Raw genomic sequence first — 20,763 nt, 5'->3', positions numbered from 1 at the left:
ATTTCTTCCTGGTACGGACAGGGTGCTTTACACAGAGGAAGAAACATTTCCTTTTTATCAAGTTTTCAGGTAAATTTTGGCCCAGAGTAGCTCAATACATACTGTACAGGTCCTTTCGATCGAGTCTTTCTAAAAAAATTATTTCACAGAGTGTGGGCTTGGCTGGCTGGGCCAGCATTTATTGCCCAGCCTTAATTGTCCTTGAGCAGGTGGTGATGAGCTGTTTTCTTGAACTGCTGCAGTCCGTGTGGTGTAGGTACACCCACAGTGCTGTTAGGCAGGGAGTTCCAGGATTTTGACCCAGCGACAGTGAAGGAACGGCAATTCATTTCCAAATCAGGATGACAAGGATCTTGGAGGGGAACTTCCTGGTGCTGTTCCCATGTGTTTGCTGCCCTTGTCCTTCTAGATGGTAGTGGTCATGGACTTGGAAGGTGCTAAGGAGCCTTGGTGAGTTCCTGCAGTGCATCTTGTAGATTGCACTGCTGCCACTGTTAGTCAGTGGTGGAGGGAGTGAATGTTTGTGGATGTGGTGCCAATCAAACAGGCTGCTTTGTCCTGCATGGTGTCAAGCTTCTTGAGTGTTGTTGGAGCTGCACTCATCCAGGCAACTGGAGAGTATTCCATTGCACTCCTGATTTGTGCCTTATAGATAGGATCAACCCTCCAGTATATCCTAATTTCTCCCTTGTTTGGTGTCCATTTTCTTGCCTTGTGCCTTAGATAAACATCCCAAGTTGTTTCACAATGTTGAGGGCACTACATAAATGCATTTTCTTTTCATCTTCTGAAATCTTAACTTAGGCTCAAAACTTTTTGAATGGCGTTTTCTTTCAAAGTTTGCGGTTAGCAAAGCATATGGGATCTTGGGCTTCAAAATTAGAGGCACTGAGTACAAAAGCAGGGAAGTTATGCTGAACCTATATAAAGATCTAGTTAGGCCCCAACTAGAGTAGTGTGTCCAGTTCTAGTCACCACATTTTAGGGAGAATGTAAGGGTCCTTGAGAGGGCGCAGAGGAGGTTTACTAGAATGGTTCCAAGGATGGGTGATTTTAGTTACAAGGCTAGGTTGAAAAAGCTGGCGTTATTCTCCTTGGAGTAAAGGAGCTTGAGGAGAGATTTGATCCATGCGTACAAGATGACAGGTTTGAAAAAGACAGACAAGGAAAAATTCTTCCCATTTGCTGATGGTACAAAGATTCGGGGACACAGATTTTAGGTTTTGGGCAAGAGATGCAGGTGGAGGCAAGGAAGGACTTCTTTTGCGGACCAAGTGGTAATGACCTGGAATTCGCTGTCCACAAGGGTGATGGAAGCTTAAACAGTCAATAACTTCAATATCATACTGATGGGCACTTGAAGGAAATAAACCTGTAGGGCTATGGGGGTTGAGCAGGGAAGTGAGACTGACTGGACTGCTCTGTGGAGAGCGGACATGGTCTCGATGGGCCGAATGACCACCTTCTGCGCCATAAACGATGATGAAACAGTTAATTGAATGTGTGGCACAATCCATTACATAAAAGGCCATGCAAGGTCACTGATACAGTAGCATGTAAACATCTCAGGAAAAACGATACGAATGCAAGTTGATAATTATTTAATATTAAATAATAATCGTAGTCAAGCGTTGCAAAAAGGAAAGAAAAGTAGAAAATAAAAATATAAAAGCTCATTTAAGCTGATATAAAAGCAATCCCATCAGGTCAACCAGTATTTATACAAAAACAACGAGAACCCAGACAGAGTTCAAAATCAGGCAGCGGGTACTGCAAAAACTCCATTCAAAGCTCTCACCCGATAGGGAGGATTTGTCTCAAATCGTTGGACTGAGGTGCATTCCTAAGTTGAGAATAATGTCAGCCTCATCAAATTGGTTCATGTAGATTGGATAATCATAGAGGAGGGCTTAACACAGGAACGGGGTCTGGTCAGATACCCATTCGCAATACTTCAGTGATAGTGATATTGGTCTCTTTCAGAAATGATTTCCCTGCATTCTGTCAATAAGTGACTATGAGCTCAATTTGTATTAGATTTTACAAGCTGGGCATCTTTCACATTGGTTAAAAGTTGTCATTCACAAACTGCTCCATTGCTTGTCGGATACAGGAGAGAAATCTCTCCATCCTGTACAATGGAATTGCTGAAGAACCAAAACATGAGGAACAGAAATAACTAGGATGTGTGTAGAAGAAATGCTTGTCCTTGCTGAGTCAATGCATTGAGCGCACATCAACCCAAATCGCATAACCACACCCTGTGATTGGGTGAAAATAATTTAATTTTATTAGTGCCTTACCTTGCCCAAATATTTGAACTTCACAGAATTAATTACTTTTGAAGTGCAGTGATTGCTATTATGGAGATAAACAACAGTCAATATTTTCTGTAAGCTGCCAATGAGTTGTAAGGACTGGTTAATATTTTCTGGTGGTCTCAGCTGAGGAAGGAACGTTGACTCCAGTTAGCCTAATACAAAATACAAAAATAAAACACTGCAGATGCCATCAATCTGAAATAACAGAAAATGCTCAGCAGGTCTGGCAGCATCTATGAACAGGGAAACACACTTGAAATTCCAGATTGCGAATCTTTCGTTTCTAAAGTTAGCCCAATCTCATTGAGAAACTTTCTTCTTCTCAATAGTAATGCAGTCAGAAGTTTAGCCAAGGTGAGCTCCATAATGTGCTTAAAAATCTCCAACTAGAATCATGCAGGTTCTTGTATAATTTAAGAAAAGCAAGAAAGTTAAAAGTTGCCCTTACCATTGGTTATATTGCAATTCTTAGTAACTATATGCTCATATCTCATTGAAGCTGAAAATAGGAAGCTCTTATGAGCAACTCAAGAAGGGTGTAGGACTGAGGCATGGAGAAACGAGCAGAGTACCTGTCGTTGGAGAGATTGCCACTACAGTAGTCAACATAAGACATAGACAGAATTGTAACCTTAAGATCAGAGTTTGAGGCAGTTGGCAAAACAAGATTTTTAAAAATTCTTCCACAGGATATGGGCGATGCTGGCTAGGCTAGCATTTATTGCCCATCCCTAGATGCTCTTGAGGTGGTGTTGGGGAGCTGGTGGTGCTGGGGAGCTGCCTTCTTGAACCGCTGCAGCCCATGTGGTGTAGGTACACCCACAGTGCTGTTAGGAAGGGAGTTACAGGATTTTGACCCAGCAACAGTGAGGGAACGGCGGTATATTTCCAAGCCGGGTTGGTGAGTGATTTGGAAGGGAACTTCCAGGTGGTGGTGTGGCTACTGCCCTTGCCATTTTAGGTGGCAGAGATCGCAGGTTTGGAAGGTGCTATCAAAGGAGGCTTGGTGAGTTGCTGCAGTGCATCTTGCAGATGGTACACACTACTACCACTGAGCGACAGTGGTGGAGGGAGTGAATGAATGTTTGTTGTGGTGGATGGGGTGCTAATCAAGTGGGCTACTTTGTCCTGGATGGTGTCAAGCTTCTTGAGTGTTGTTGAAGCTGCACTCATCCAGGCACATTCCATCACACTCCTGATTTGTGCCTTGCAGATGGTGAACATGCTTTGGGGAGTCAGGTGATGAAGTACTTGCCACAGGATTCCTAGCCACAGTATTTATATGGCTAATGCAGTTCAGTTTCTGGTCAATGGTAACACCCAGGATGTTGACAGTGGAGGATGCAGCGATGGCATTGCCATTGAATGTCAAGGGGAGATGGTTGGATCCTCTCTTGTTGGAGATGGTCACTGCCTGGCACTTATATGGCATGAATGATTCCAACACTACTCATTTAAGTTGAACCCTGTAAGACACAGACATTATAGTCAACCCATTCAAGTGGATACCTCTGTTTGTCAGCACCATTGACATCATATATACTACAATCAAAAACAGGATTCTGAGGTTTATATATACTTTCATTTAACTTGCTTTAAAACTGCATTTAGACGACTATGCTCAATTGCAAATATGCCTTAACTAACAGAAACTGCTGACAGATGACCTCTTTCCTCATCTGGCAATCCAAGCTGAGAAACCTGGTTATAAGACCATAAGACAAAGGAGCAGAAATTAGGCCATTCGGCCCATTGAGTCTGCTCCGCCATTCAATCATGGCTATTAACTTTCTCAACCCCATTCTCCCGCCTTCTCCCCGTAACCTTTGATCCCCTTACCAATCAAGAACCTATCTATCTCCGTCTTAAATACACTCAATGCCCTGGCCTCCACAGCCTTCTGTGGCAATGAATTCCATAGATTCACCACTCTCTGGCTAAAGAAGTTTCTCCTCATCTCTGTTCTAAAAGGTCTTCCCTTTACTCTGAGGCTGTGCCCTTGGGTTCTAGTCTCTGCTACTAATGGAAACATCTTCCCCACATCCACTCTATCCAGGCCTTTCAGTATTCTGTAAGTTTCAATCAGATCCCCCCTCATCCTTCTAAACTCCATCGAGTATAGACCCAGAGTCCTCAAACGTTCCTCATATGTTAAGCCTTTCATTCCTGGGATCGTTCTCGTGAACCTCCTCTGGACCCTCTCCAGGGCTAGAACATCCTTCCTGAGATACGGGGCCCAAAATTGCTTACAATATTCTAAATGTGGTCTGACCAGAGCCTTATAAAGCCTCAGCAGCACATCCCTGCGTTTATATTCTAGTTCTCTCGAAATCAATGCCAACATTGCATTTGCCTTCTTAACTACCAACTCAACCTGCAAGTTAACCTTAAAAGAATCCTGGACTAGGACTCCCAAGTCCATTTGCACTCCAGATTTCTGAATTCTCTCCCCATTTAGAAAATAGTCTATGCCTCTATTCTTCCTACCAAAGTGCATGACCTCACACTTCCCCACGTTGTATTCCATCTGCCATTTCTTTGCCCATTCTCCTAACCTGTCCTAAACCTTCTGCAGCCTCCCCGCCTCCTCAATACTACCTGTACCTCCACCTATCTTTGTATCATCTGCAAACTTAGCCAGGATGCCCTCAGTTCCTTCATCTAGATCATCAATGTATAAAGTGAAAAGTTGTGGTCCCAACACTGACCCCTGCGGAACTCCACTAGTCACCGGCCGCCATCCTGAGAAGGACCCCCTTATCACCACTCTCTGCCTCCTGCCAGACAGCCAAACTTCTATCCATGCTAGTACCTTGCCTCTAACACCATGGGCTCTTATCTTTCTGAGCAGTCTCCTGTGCGGCACCTTGTCAAAGGCCTTCTGGAAGTCCAAGTAGATAACATCCATTGGCTCTCCTTTGTCTAACCTAACCTCAAAGAATTCTAACAGATTTGTCAGGCATGACCTCCCCTTGATGAAACCATGCTGACTTTGCCCAATTTTACCATGCACTTCCAGGTATTCTGAAATCTCATCCTTAATAATGGACTCTAAAATCTTACCAACGACCGAGGTCAGGCTAATCGGCCTGTAATTTCCCGTCTTTTGCCTCACTCCCTTCTTATACAGGGGGGTTACATTAGCAATTTTCCAGTCCTCTGAGACCCTCCCTGACTCGTGATTCCTGAAAGATCACCACCTCCGCCTCCACTATCTCTTCAGCTATCTCCTTCAGAACTCTGGGGTGTAATCCATCTGGTCCAGGTGATTTATCCACCTTCAGACCTTTCAGTTTTCCTAGCACCTTCTCCTTGGTAATGGCCACCATACTCGCCTCTGCCCCCCCGACTCTCTTGAACTTTGGGGATGTTACTTGTGTCTTCCACCGTGAAGACTGAAGCAAAGTACCTATTCAGTTCCTCCGCCATTTCTTTGTTCCCCACTACTACTTATCCAGCGTCATTTTCCAGTGGTCCAATTTCCACTTTTGCCTCCCTCTTACCCTTTATATATCTAAAAAACTCTTGCAATCTTCTTTTATATTACTGGCTAGTTTACCCTCATATTTCATCTTCTCCCTCCTTATTTCTTTTTTAGTTGTCCTCTGTTGGTCTTTGTAGGCTTCCCAATCCCCTGGTTTCCCACTGCTCTTCGCCGCATTGTATGCTTTCTCTTTACCTTTTATGCTGTCCCTGACTTCCCTTGTCAGCCATGGTTGCCTCGTCCTCCCTTTAGTATGCTTCTTCTTCCTCGGGATGAATTTTTGCTGGGTCTCCCAAATTACTCCCAGAAACTCCTGCCATTGCTGTTCCACTGTCTTTCCTGCTAGGCTCATCTCCCAGTCAATTCTGGCCAGCTCCTCCCTCATGCCTCTGTATGCATGGTTCAGTAAGTTTAAAGTCTCTGAGCAACTTAAGTTACTTTGAGGGAAGTGGAATTCTGTTCCCTAAATCTAGAACTGTTTATTGTCTCATTAATGCCATCATTGGTATACAATGAGTTTTTACAAAATAGTTAAAAGTAACATACGAAAAGAAGTAGGCTACTTGAACCTGTTCCACCATTCAATCAGGTCATGGCTGGTCTGCATCCTAATACCATCTACCCACCATCTCTCAACCACGCCACTTTCTCATTTGTCACACTGAATGCTTGTCACCGAATACTGGGTGAGCAGAAATTTCCTCGAATTAAGCAATGAGAAGAGCTCCTTCACCATTGACTCCATCCGTCTCCCTGGAATCTGAGGCTAAACCAAATTGTATGCAATCTTAGTGGCATATTTGACCTTGTGATAAACTTCCCATCAAATATCTGCTCCATCAAGACCACACACTTGCACCTCTGTGGAATCAACTGTCTCTACCCCTCCCAGAGATCACTTGCTACTGAACCGTTCATCCATGTCTTTGTTAAACTAATCTACAAGTCTGTTGCCTTCAAACTAACCCACATCAATCCTATGCTGCTTCCCAGTCCAGCAATACTTTGGTTTTGAAATTCTCATCCACGTTCAAAACTTCCCGAGATTTTGGAAATTTTCCAATTCCTGACCTCAAGTATCGCCCAATTTTAATCCCTTGTATTAAAGAGACATATTCAATATAAAATATTAAATCCGTTTTTCTCTCCACAAATGCTGCCAGACTTGTTGAGTATTTCCAGCACTTTGTTTTTATTTCACATTTCCAGCATCTGCAATATTTTCCTTTTATGTTAATCTCCCCACCAATGGCACCCCCGACTTCAGCTCCGAGTTCTGGAATTCCCTCCCTTAACCTCTCCTGTCTCTCTTCCCTCCTTCAAGACCCAGCTCACCACCTACATCTTTGGTCAAGCTATTGGTCACTTATCTCGAAATCTTGAGACTCACTGTCAGGCTCACGACAAAGACACTTCATGGAGTGACTGAAGAGTAATGTATATATGCCAGCATTTCCAAGCTAGTTTAAATAGTTACAAAACTGTCCTATTTCGCTTCACCTCAATATATTAGATCTGGGGTAATTATTTCATCCTTTGAATATGTCAGTGAGGATAAACTGTGAGGTACTGGCCACAGTAAACAATATGCTAGCCTGATGTAGGTGAGAGCTGTACTTACTCATATCTGACTATGACTGGTAAGATAGCACTTTCTGTCATGAAAATTAATGTATATAATATTTTGGAAAATATTTTTCCTTTAAAACAGAGGTTTGGTCTGCAGGTGTGTCTTAATTTGATTAAAGCCAGCTAGTCTGGGTGCTTTGATGTATTAGTTTGAGATATAAACAGAGAGATAGCGTACATTTGCATTTTTTGAATAGAGCATTCAAGAAGTGGGGTGAAAACTTGACGCCTTTCTAGTAGCTACCAAGCTATATGTTTATATTACTATGAATGGGGCTTCATTGTTAAAAGGTAAAGCCCAAAGAGACTGGTGTACAATGAGAATTTGAATTCAATCAGTGGTGGTCGGTATAACTTCAGTAGTTTTCAGGTAGAGGCAATGAGAGATCAAAAGGCAGCTGTAAGCCTCCAACTGGTTCCAGTGAAAAGAACCTCATTTTGAATTCGTAAGATGAAAATGCTTTGCCTGGTGTTTTGGTTAAGTCTCGGGGTTGCTGCTACCTTAACGGAGATTAGTTTGGAAATTTGTTAAAAGTTATGATCGTAGTAATTTGTAGCCATGTGTACATATATTTTAACCAGTGTAAATTACTAAAACGTTTCATTTAGTTTAATGTAAAACCTCAAACTAGTGGTCTGATTCCTGGGTTTAGAGTCACATCTCAAACATAACATTTAAAATTATTGATTATGACAGTTGTTTAAAGTTTCCTCTGGGATTTTTAAATAACTCCGCTTTATCAACTGCATCGATCATAACATCTCTCAGGCAGTAGTTAATCTTTGGAATTCTCTTCCCCAGCAAGGTTGATGAGGGTAAAGCTGTTGATGTGGTGTACATGGACTTTCAAGAGGCATTTGATACAGTGCCACACAACAGACTTTGAGAAAAGTTATTGCTCGTGGAATAAAAGGGACAGTGGCAAATTAGATACAAAACTGGCTGAAAAATAGGAAGCAGGGAGCTATGATCAATGGATATTTTTCGGGCTGGAGGAAGGTTTGTAGTGGAGTTCCCCAGTGGTCGGTATTGGGGCGCTTGCTTCTCCTGATATACATTAATAATCTAGATCTTGGTGTGCAGGGGACAATTTCAAAGTTTGCAGATGATCCGAAGCTTAGGAGTATTATAAGTTGCAAGGAATACAGTGTAGAACTTCATAAGGACATAGGCAAGTTGGTGGAGTGGTCAGATAGGTGGCAGATGAAGTTCAATGTGGAGAAGTGTGAGGTGATGCATTTTGGTAGGAAGAACATGGACAAACAATATAAAATAAGGTGTGAAATTTTGAAGGGGGTGCTGGAGCTGAAAGACCTGGGTGTTTATGTGCATAGATCATTGGAGGTGGCAGGAGAGGTGGAGAGAGCAGTTAATAAATCATATAGTATCCTGGGCTTTATTAATAGGGACGTAGAGTACATGAGCAAGGAGGTTATGCTGAATTTATATAAGACTCGTTAGGCCTCAGTTGGAGTATTGTGTACAGTTCTGGGCACAACACTATAGGAAGGATGTGAACACATTGGTGAGGGTGCAGAGGAGTTTTACAAGAATGGTTCGAAGGATGAGAAACTTCAGCTACAAAGATAGATCGGAGAGGTTGGGGCTGTTCTCCTTGGAGAGAAGGGGGCCAAGAGGAGACTTGATAGAGATGTTCAAAATCATGAGGGGGCTGGACAGAGTAGATAGGGAGAAGCTGTTCCCACTCGTAAAAGGATCAAGCATGAGGGGGCACAGGTTTAATGTGATTTACAAAAGAACCAAATGTGATGAGAGAAAAAACTTTTTCACACAACGAGTGAAGTGCCTGGAAGTGTGGTGGAGGCAGGTTCAATCGAGGCCTTCAAGAGGGCATTAGATGATTATTTGAATAGAAACAATGTGCAGGGGTACGGGGAAAAGGCAGGGCAATGGCACTATGTCATAATACTCATTTGGAGAACTGGTGCAGACATGATGGGCCGAATAGCCTCTTTCTGTGCCGTTAAAATTCTGTGATTCTGTGAAGCAGTGGAGGGTGGGTCATTGAATATATTCAAGGCTGAGTTAGATTTTTGGTTGACAAGGAAGTCATAACAGCACAAGAACAAAAGAATTAGGAGCAGAAGGCCATTTGATCAATCAAGCCTGCTCTGCAATTCAACAACATGGATGATCTGATTATCGCCTCAACCTCACTTTCCTGGCTGCCCGCATAACTCGACTTCCTTGTCAAAAATCTATCCAACTCAACGTTGAATATATTCAATGACCCACCTCCACTGCTCTCTGTGGAAGAGAATCCCAAAGGCTAGCGACCCTGAGAAGAAATTTCTCCTCATCTCCGTCTTAAATGGGAGACCTATTATTTTTGAACTGTGCATCCTAGTTCTAGATTTCCCCCACGAGCAGAAACATCCTCTCAGTATCTCCCCTATCAAGTCCCTGCAGAATTTAATGTTTCAATAAGATCACATTGCATTCTTCTAAATGCCAAGGAATACAGGCCCAACCTGCTCAACCTTTCCTCATAATACAAACCCCTCATCCAAGGCATCAGCCTAGTGAGCCTTCTCTGAACTGTTTCCAATGCAAGCATATCCCTCCTTGAATAAAAGGCAAAATTGTACCCAGTACACTTGGTGAGGGTCTCACCAATGCCCTGTACTGTTGTAGCAAGATTTCTCTACTTGTATACTCTATTCCCCTTGCAATAAAGGCCAACATTCAGTTTTCTTTTCTGTATACTTGCTGGACCTGCATGCTGACTTTTTGTGATTCATGTGTAAAGATACCAGATCCCTCTGTACTGCAGCATTCTGTAGACTCACTCCATTTAAATAATATTTTGCTTTTCTATTCTCCCTGTCAAAGTATACAACCTCACATTTTCCCACATTATATTCCATCTGCCAAATGTTTGCCCACTCATTTAACTTATTTATATCCCTTTTCAGACTCTTTGTATCGTCCTTACAACTAGCCTTCCTACCTATCTTTGTAGTCAGTAAATTTGGCTACAATACAGTCTAATATAGATCGTAAATAGTTGAGGCCGCAGCACTGATCCCTGTGGCAGTTACAGTCTGCCATCCTGAAAATTTATCCCGACTGTTTCCTGTTAGCTAGCCAATCCTCTATCCATGCTAATGTATCATTTCAACACCATAAGCTCTGGTGCTTTATCTTGTATCTTACTTTTTATGTGCTGCCTTACCAAATGCCTTTTGGAAATCCAAACACATTACATCTACTGGATCCGCTTTATCCACTGCTTGTTACGTCCTCAAAGAATGCTAATAAATTTGTCAAACATTATTTCCCTTTCACAAAACTATGTTGACTCTGACTGATTCTATGATGATTTTCCAAATGTCCTGCTACTACCTCTAATAACAGGTTCCAGCACTTCCCAATGACAGGCATAAGGCTAACTGGCCTACAGTTTCCTGCTTTCTGTCTCCCTCCTTTCTTGAAAGAGGTGTTACATTTGTGTTAAGGCCTTTCCAGAATCCAGAGAATTTTGGAAGATTACAACCAATGCATCCACTATCTCTGCAGCCACTCCTTTTAAGATCCTAGGATGCATTCATCAGGCAGAGGGGACTTGTCAGCCTTAAGTTTCATTACTTTCCCACTACTTATTCTCTAGTGATAGTTTTAAGATTCTCCCTCCCTTTTGCCTCTTTATTTTCTACTATTCTTGGGATGCTTTTTGAGTTTTCTACTGTGAAGACAGATACAAAATACTTGTTCAATGTCTCTGCTATCTTCTTGTTTCCCATTAGTAATTGCCCAGTTTCACCCTCTTAAGGGACCAACGCTCATTTTAGCTACTTTTTTCCTTTTTATATACTTGTAGAAGTTTTTTTTACAGTGTTTTAATATTTCTTGCTAGTTCTCTCTCATGCTCCAATTTCTCCCTCTTTACTATATTATCAAGGTAATGGAGGGGCAGGCAGGAAAGTGGACTTGAGGCCCCAATCAGAACAGCTATAACCTTATTGAATGGCGGGGCAGGCTTGAGCAGCCAAACAGCCTACTCCTGCTACTGTTTATGTTATGTAAACCCACGAACAACTTGTATTTTGTATGAGGTGTCAGCCTAGACTTTTATGCTCAAGATAGTTACAGAGATAGGGAGAAAAGAGGCAATGAAGTGCTTTGAAAACAAAGATGAGAATTTTAATATCGCAGTGTCACTTAACTGGGAGCCAATCCCATCACAAGTATTAGACTATTTCATTTGCCATAAGCACAGCTTTAAGTATATTAGAGATAGTATTTAGTTACATGCTATACAGCCCTCTCACAAGCAGGGTCTTAAACATCAGCAGAATTACATGCTTAAGTGACTTTAGCATGGAATCTCTTCTCGGGAATATCTCCTATGTTGAATAACCATGTTGCAAAACATACAAGTCAGAGTGGTTTAACATACCTTCATAGAGATGAATTGTAATGCACTGGAAGATCAGCATATGTGCTATCAACACACATCCTCAGTAACTGGATCATTACTTTTTTCTTTTGAGGTGAATGGGTTGGCCCTTGGCATTATCACTGTCACCAAATAGCCAATCCAGACGTCTCTTGATGGTCTGAAAGGACAAGAGTAGAAGTCATCATGGCACAGAAAAAGCCCATTCAGCCCATTGGGTCTGTGCTATCTCTGCATAGAGCAATCATAAATTACATTCCCCCCCCTCCACCCAACAGCTCTACCCTGTAGGTTATTTCTTACAAGTACTCACCCAGTTTCACTTGAAAGCATTCATTTTCTCCGTTTTCACCACTCTCGTAGGCGTGTTCCAGGTCATTAACACCTGCTGCTTAAAAAAGTTCTTCCTCATATCTCCCCTGCATTTCTTGCCCCAAATCTTAAATGTGTCCCCAAGTCCTTGTACAATAAGCTGATGGAATAGCTTTCCTTTATCTATCTTATCTAAACCTGTCACAATATTGTACACCGCTATCAAATCGCCCCTCAATCTCGTTTGTTTTAAGCAGAATAAACCCAGCTTCTCCAACATACAAACCTTGTTGCTAAAATCCCTTACTCCTGGAACCATTCTGGTAAATCTCCTCTGCGCCCTCAAAGGCCCTCACATCCTCTGGTGGTGACCGGAAGTGGATGCAATACTCCAGTTGGGGCCTAATCAGAGCTTTATAAAAGTTCAGCATAACTTCCCTGCTTTTGTATTCAATACCTCTATTTTTAAAGCCCAAGATCCCTTATGCTTTGTCAACTGCTCTCTTAATATGTCTTACCTCCTTCAAAGATCTGTGCACATGCACCCTCAGATCCCTGTTCCTGCACTCTTTAGAACCGTGCCATTAAGCCTATGTTGTCTATCCCTACCCCTTCCATCAAAATGCATCACCTCACACTTCTATGTATTAAATTCCATCTGTCATTTGTCTGCCCATTCTGTTTGCCTATCTTATTAGCCTGTGTTCTGTCGTAGTCGAATTGTATGATTCTCACTGTTTGCCACTCTTCCAAGCTTGATATTGATAAATTTTGCTCTGTACTCCAGTATCCAAGACATTTATAAATTTATCAAAAAAAAAGCAATGGTCCAAGCACTTAACCTTGGGAACACCACTGTCAACCACCCAGTCTGAAAAGCAATGATTTACATGATTTGCTGTCTTCTGTCCTTAAGCCAAATTTTGTACCAAGCTGACACTTTCCCTCCTATTCCAATGAGCCTCAATTTTATTAACTAGCCTTTCACTTTGACAAACACTTACTTAAAATCAATATCGATAATATCTTCAAATTTATGCATGACTTCATCAAAAAATTCAATTACATTAGTAATTTACAAATCTGAACTTCTGAGTTCCTGTTGATTTTTTCTAATAGGTTGTAGAACCCTTACCACTGATGTTAAACTGACCAGTTTATATTTACTAGGACTGTCCTTAAACACTTTCTTGAATAAAGGTGTCATATTTACCACTCTCGAATCCTCTGGCACTTCCCCCAGTATCTAGGGAAGATTATGGTAAGCCCTTCCATTATCACCACCCACTTCCTTCAGCAACCTGGAGTCATCCAAGCCAAGTGACTTATCCACTCTAAGCGTAACCAGCCTTTCCAGTACATCCTGCCTATCAATTTTCATCCCATCCATTACCTCTACCATTTTCACCTCTACTGATACTTTATCAGCATCCTCTTTCTTAATAAACACCCGTACAAAATATTAAGCACTGTAGCCTTGCATATAAGCATATATCACTTCTTGTCCCTAATAGGTCCCAGTCCACCTCTTACTACTCATTTAGTATTTACATGCTGGTAGAAGACTTTTCAGTTCCCTTTTATGTTAGCTGCTATTCTCATATTCTTTCTTTACCAATCTTATTTTTCTCTTCACTCCCTCTCTCAACTTACGGTATTTCACCTAGTTCTTGCTAAATGAATTCACCGTCCATGCATCAAACACCCTCCTTCTTTGTTTCATCACATCCGCTGTCTCTCGTCATTCCAGGAGCACTGGCTTTGGTTCCTATAACTTTCCCCCTTGTTGCAATGTACCATCCTGTACTTGAAAAGTCTCTTTTCTAGTTGGACCAAGAACACATCGCTCAAGAAAGTTCTCATGAACACATTTCAGAAATTCCCCCCCCTCCTTTCCCTTTCCTCTAATATTAATTATCCAAATATCAATTTGAATAAAGTTCCCCAATATCATCACTCTACAGTTCTTGCACATCTCTGATTTTCCTGTAGATTTATTCCTCTATTTCTCTCCCACTACTTCGAGGCCTAGAGAATAACATCCATACCCTTCACCCCAAGTTGTGTTTTCATACTCTTATTATTTCTCAATTCTAACCAAATGGATATCTTTGCCCTTCCAGGGCAACCTCTTTTTCCAACACTACAATGCTCTGTTTACTTATATACATCATTCCCTAGTACTTTGCAACATTCTCACTCCTTCATGTGCCTTATTCCTCTTTTCTACTTCTGTATGCCGGTACCCATGCCCCTGCCAGTTTAGTTCAAACCCTCCTCAACCATAGTAGCAAACCTCTCAATGAAGACACTGGTCCCAGTCCTGTTGAGGTGCAACCCATCCCTTTAGAATAGGAGCCTCCTTCCCCAGAACTGCTCTCAATGCCCCAAAAACCTGAAACCCTCCCTCCGGCATCATGCCTCAAGCCATATATTTATCCTCATGTTCCTATTTCTACTCTCGTTAGCATGTGGCACTGGGAGGCATCCAGAAATTACTACATTTAAGATCCTACTTTTTAAATTCCTCACTAGCTCCAGAAACCTACCCTATGGCGTTGGTATTCGCTTGTACCACAATTTAGAAGGACAAGGGCAGCAGATAGATGGGAACGCCACCATCTGGAAGCTCCTCTCCAAGTCACTCACCATCCTGAATTGGAAATATATCGTCATTTCTTCACTGTCACTGGGTCAAAATCCTGGAACTCCCTTCCTAACAGCACTGTGGGTGTACCGGACTGCAGCGGTTCAAGAAGGCAGCTCACCATCACCTTCTCAAGGGCAGCTAGGGATAAGCAATAAATGTTGGCCCAGTCAGCGAAGCCCACAAGTCATGAATGAATAAAAGAAGCTTCCGGCTCGCTCCCTTCTCCCTGCAGGGCTTCCTGCACCATCTCCATGAATTCCTTTACCCTGACCCCAGGAGGCAGCAGACCATGCAGGATTCAAGATGAAGGTTACAGAAATGCCTGCCTGCCCTCCTAACTATGGAATTTCCTTTAACATCTGCATTTTTATTTTTTGCTGTTCCCTCCTATGCAGTTCCTCACCCATTTGTTCCTTGGTCTAGACTGCAGTCCCTCAATGTGTTGCCACTCCCAATAGTCTCTAATGCTGAGAACCGGTTTGAGAGCAGCACACAACTCGTAGGCTACATCTACTGCCTTTTTTTGCTGTTCCAGGTAACCACTATGGACTATCAAGAACTCTCTCTGCCTGTGGGGTCACCACCTCCTGGAACATACGGCCCAGGAAATTCTCATTCTCCTTGATGCTCCGCAGTGACTCCAAGTACCCCAAAATCTCGGAAATCCAGAGTTTGAGTTCAAACAGTTGGAGATACTCCCTAACACATGGTTCCAAGTTCCTACGTGGCATAGGAATTGTCAGCAACAGATCTTAAAGGAACCCATAGTCTGAAAAAAATTTCCCTCTTTTAAAATCTAGTTAATGCCTTGTTTAAACTAATAATTTTAGCATTACATAACTTGAGTATTGCTTAAAAGAGAGATGCTATCAAAGCTTTTCATCTTGCACTCATCAGGATAGCTCACAAGAATTTTCCAACAGTAACTGGGAAACAATTTATACTACATGAAAAGTGTGTGTGGACTCTGATTGGTGGAGTTTTTGTCATGGGGAATGCAGCATTGAACAGTTTTAACTGTCCAACTTTGCTTTGTTCAAATTCAAAGTGGATAGGTCGACTCTGATTGGTCAAGGCATTGCCCAGGGAATGACTGTTCCCTCAGTTGTTCAGTTGAAAAAGATGCAATGTGGACATGATCCTTCCACCTGTAAAGGACTCTGGAAGGATAAGGTGTCTTAAAAGTTTGAGCAACAGGTGAAGCCAGCATTCTTCATGGCAACGTCTCCGCCAGCCATTGGCCAACCAATCAGCACACTCTTCTCATACAGTAGAAATTATTGTTCCCCTGTTATTGCTGGAAAATTCTTGCAAACGATCCTGATGAATGCAAGATGAAAAGCTTTGATAGAATGTCTCTCTTTTCAATAATATTAATTTTAATTAATGCCTCTAGACCTGCTCTATGCTAATACTCATTAATTCACTTACTGTTATACTTACCATAATGGAAATTTCACGGTGGAAGACACTAATAGCATACCAACAATGCTAAATAATCATGGGACAAAAGGGAGGGGGGAGGAAATAAATACAATAACTATCACTAGGGAGAAAGTACTAGGGGCTAAAGATCGATAAGTCACCTGGACCTGATTGGTTGCATCCTAGGATATTAAAGGAAATAGCTGCAGAGATGGTGGATGCACTGGTAGTAATCTTCCAAGAGTCCTTAGAGTCTGGAACAGTCCCAGAGGATTGGAAAACTGCCAACGTAACATCCTTGTTCAAAAGGGAGACAAAAAACAGGTAACTATAGGCCAGTTAGCTTAACATCTGTCATTGGGAAAATGTTGAAGTCTATTATAAAGGATGTAATAGCAGAGCATTTAGAAATGCATAATCTAATCAAGCAGGGTCAGCATGGCTTCCTGAATGGGAAATCATGAGGAGGTAACAAGCAAGATAGATAAAGGGGAACCGGTAGATGTAATATATTTAGATTTCCAAAAGGCATTCGATAAGGTACCACACATAAGGGCCCAAGTTTGTGGATGACAAAAATAGGTGGGAAGGTTAGGATGACACAAAGTCTACAGAGGGATATAGACAGATTAAGTGAGTAGGAAAAAACGTGACAGATGGAATATAATGTGGGAAAATGTGAGGTTTTGCACTTTGGCAGGAAGAATAGAGGAGCTGAATATTATTTAAATGGAGAAAGACTAAAGAAAGCTGCAGCACGAAGGGATTTGGTGATCCTTGTGCATGAATCCCAAAAAGCTAGCATACAAGTTCAGCAGGTAATAGCTAAGGCAAATGTAATGTTGGCCTTTATTTCAAAGGGAATAGGGAAGTCTTGCTAAAACTATACAAGGCACCAGTTAGACCACACCTAGAATACTGTGAACAGTTTTGGTCCCCTTATTTAAGGAAAAATATACTGGCATTAGAGGCAGTCCAGGGAAGGTTCACTAGGTTGATCCCATGGATGGAGGGCTTTTATGATGACGAGGGGTTGAGTTGGTTGGGCCTGCACTCATTGGAGTTTAGAAGAATGAGAGATGACCTTATTTTGACATCTTAGGGGGCTTGACAGGATAGATGGCGAGAGGTTGTTTCCTCATGTGGGAGAGTCTAGGACCATAACCTCAGAGTGAGGGGACACGCACTTAAAACAGAGATGAGGAGGAATTTCTTCTCTCAGAGGGTAGCAAATCTGTGGAATTCTTTACCACAGAGGGCTGTAAAGGCTGGGTCATTAAGTATATTCAAGGCTGAGGTAGACAGATTTTTAGTCGGTAAGGGAATCAAGCGTATGGGGAAAGGGCAGGAAAGTGGAGTTGAGGGTTATCAGATGAGCCACAATCTCATTGAATGGCAGAGCAGACTCGATGGACCAAATGGTCCACTTCTGCTCCTACGTCTTATGGTCTTACATTTATTATTTTACAGCTCTTAGTACTCACAAATCATTTACCTGATTTTCTTTGACATCACAAGTTTTTTTTTCCAAATGTGCTCTTTGGCTCGCGTCGACTTCCCACTGCCACTTTTAACTATGGGTCTCTGGCACTTTCCCCTCTCAGGCTTACTCAATTTGGCCCTTGCCAACTCCCCGCTGCCGCTTTTAATGGTAGGTCTCCAGCACTGTTTTCTCTGCTTTCTCTCTCTGGAAATGGAGAACTGAGGGGAGTCTGCACAGTTTACAAACAAAATGATGAAACCGTTTAAGCCATCTGTATGTGCATAGCCGCTAAACTACTACACCAGGGATATGGTATTATAGTGATCACGTTACTGGACTAGTAGCACAGAGACCTGGACTATTAACCCAGAAAATTAAAGTTTAAATCTCACCATGGTTTGAGAATTTAAATTCAGTTTAAAGAAAATCTGGAATTAACAAAAAGAGAATGGTATCAATGAAAGAGCATGAATCTGTCAGAGATTGTTGTAAAAGCCCAAATGGTTCATCAACATCCTTTATCCAATCTATCCTAATGTCTTTACCTAAACTGGTTTATGAGAGTTCAATCCACATCAATGTGGATAAATGCCTTCTGAAATGACTTAGTTGCCACACCTACTCAGGACAATAAAGGATGGGCAATAAATGCTGACTAGTGACAATTAATATTCAAACACCTTTCAATTATGATAAAGAATTTCATTATGGGTAATGATTGATTGGCACTTGATACAGCCAATGATGTCAATCCAACAGAACCATTTTCTGCTATCACATGGGTGAGGTGATGGCATTCTGGCATTGTCACTAGACTAGTAATCCAGAGATCCAGGGTAATGCTCTGGGGACCCGGGTTCGAACCACGGCAGATGGTGGAATTTAAATTCAATTTAAAAAATTCTGAAATTAAAAGTCTAATGACGACCATGAAACCATGTCGATTCCTATATGGAAGAAAATCCTTATCTGGTCTGGCCTACATGTGACTCCAAACCCACAGCAATGTGGCTGACTCTTAAATGTCCTCTAAACAAGGGAAATTAGGGATGGGCAAAAAATTGCTTATAGTTTTGAGAAATTAGTATGATTTCATCAGTAGCTTAATAGCTTATTTAATTGCTAATGGCAATGCTGGCTAACAGCATTGCCATTAACTGCTGGGCCAGAAGCACTTTATGCATTCTTCCCTTAAAGCCAAACGGTTCACGGGGCTCTGATGGATGTTGTTTGCAGATTACTGCCTCTTCATCCTATGTTAATCATCTGGTGATGTTATTCGCTAGTAAAACTATCTTTCAGTTCATCAATCACTGTCTGAATGGGATGTACTTGTCACAAATTTAATACTATTCAGTTCCATAGTTTGCAGATGAATGCAGTCATTGGCCCACCCGGCACTGGATTTGCAAGCCACTTTCCATCTCTTCAATTCTGCATGCAATAAACTCTGCCTGTCCTTGAATGTTACCAAAACAAAACTCATATCAACCCACACCTGGAGACACACTGGAATATGGTCAACACTTCCCAAACCTTGGCAGCCATCTCTCTCAAAAGGCCACCCTTGATGAGATCATCAGACATCGGATCAGCTGCGCCAGCTCAGCCTTCTACAAATTGTGCAGCAAGTGTTTGACAACAAAGATCACGACAAATCAACAAAAATCCTAGTGTAGAGTTGTTGTCACCAGACTCCAGTATTGCAGTGAGACCCAAACTGTGCATCAGCGACACATAAAAGAGGTTGAGAAATTCCATCAGCAATGTTTCCTCCACATTCTCCAGATTAAATGGGAGGACCGGTGAACAGGCAATAGTGTCCTTCTTGAAGCCAGCTCGAGCAGCATTCAGGCAAAACTGACATAAAATCAACTTTGATGGACCGGTCACTGTGTGGATGGCTGCAAACCATATCTCCCACCTGGCCCTGTTCTCTCAGCTCTCAAATGGCCAAAGGGGAAGACAAAGAAAATGCATCAAAGACACTGTGAAGCTCTCATTGAAGCATTAACAACTGGGAGAAGCTTTCCTAAAGCCTTAACGATAAGACAGAGTGGCAGTCTCCTCCTGAGGTCCCCAGCATCACAGTTGCCAGTCTTCAGCCAATTCAATTCACTCTGCGTGATATCAAGAAACGGCTGAAGGCACTGGATACTGCAAAGGCTATGGACCCTGACGATATTCCGGCAATAGTACTGAAGTTTTGTGCTCCAGAATTAGCCGCACCCCTAGCCAAGCTGTTCCAGTACAGCTACGACACTGGCATCTGCCTGGCTATGTGGAAAATTGCCCAGGCATGCCCTGTCAATAAAAAGCAGGATAAATCCAACCTGGCCAATTACTGCCCCATTAGTCTGCTCTCAATTATCAAAGTGATGCAAGGTGTTGGCAATAGTGCTATCAAGCGGCACTTGCTCTGCAATAACTGTCACTCAGTTTGGGTTCTACCAGGGCCATTCAGCTCCTGATCTCATTACAGCCTTGGTCCAAACATGGGCAAAACAATTGAACTCTTGAGGTGGTGAGAGTGACTGCCCTTGACATCAAGACCGCATTTCACCGATTGTGCATCAAGGAACCGAGCAAAACTGGAGTTAATGGGAATCAGAGGGAAAACTCTCCTCAGGTTTGAGTCATACCTAGCACAAAGGAAGATGGTTAATGGTTGTTGGAGGTCAATCAGCTCAGACCAAGGACATCAATGCAGGAGCCCCTCAGGCTAGTGTTCTAGGCCCAACCAATTTCAGATGCTTCAATGCCCTCCCTTCCATAAGCTCAGAAGTGGGCGTGTTCACTGATGGTTGCACAATGTTCAGCACATTTCATGAGGACTCAAATATTGAAGCAGTCCATGTCCATATGCAGCAAGACCTGGACAACATGCAGACTTGGGCTAATAATTGGCAAGTAACTTTCGCACCACATAAGTGGCAGGCAATGGCCACCTCCAACAAGAGAGAATCTAATCATTTCCCCTTTGCATTCAATGGCATTACCTGCATTGAAACCCTGACTACCAATATCCTGGGAGGGGG

General features: G+C 42.3%; 1 long non-coding RNA gene across 1 annotated transcript; it reads right to left on the bottom strand.

Moving 5' to 3' along the window:
• Nucleotides 1-1,698: 1,698 nt before the first annotated feature.
• Nucleotides 1,699-19,082, bottom strand: LOC144681090 (uncharacterized). Its single transcript, XR_013576688.1, has 5 exons — nt 17,738-19,082; nt 16,404-16,570; nt 11,856-12,015; nt 2,575-2,724; nt 1,699-2,473 (listed from the first exon to the last, which is right to left on the bottom strand). It is a non-coding gene; the product is annotated as an uncharacterized LOC144681090 (long non-coding RNA).
• Between the last annotated feature and the right edge of the window lie 1,681 nt (nt 19,083-20,763).

This window comes from Cetorhinus maximus, chromosome 5, assembly GCF_964194155.1.
Source record: "Cetorhinus maximus chromosome 5, sCetMax3.hap1.1, whole genome shotgun sequence".
Classification (NCBI taxonomy): Eukaryota; Metazoa; Chordata; class Chondrichthyes; order Lamniformes; family Cetorhinidae; genus Cetorhinus; species Cetorhinus maximus.
This window is presented reverse-complemented; position numbering and strand designations above follow the sequence as displayed.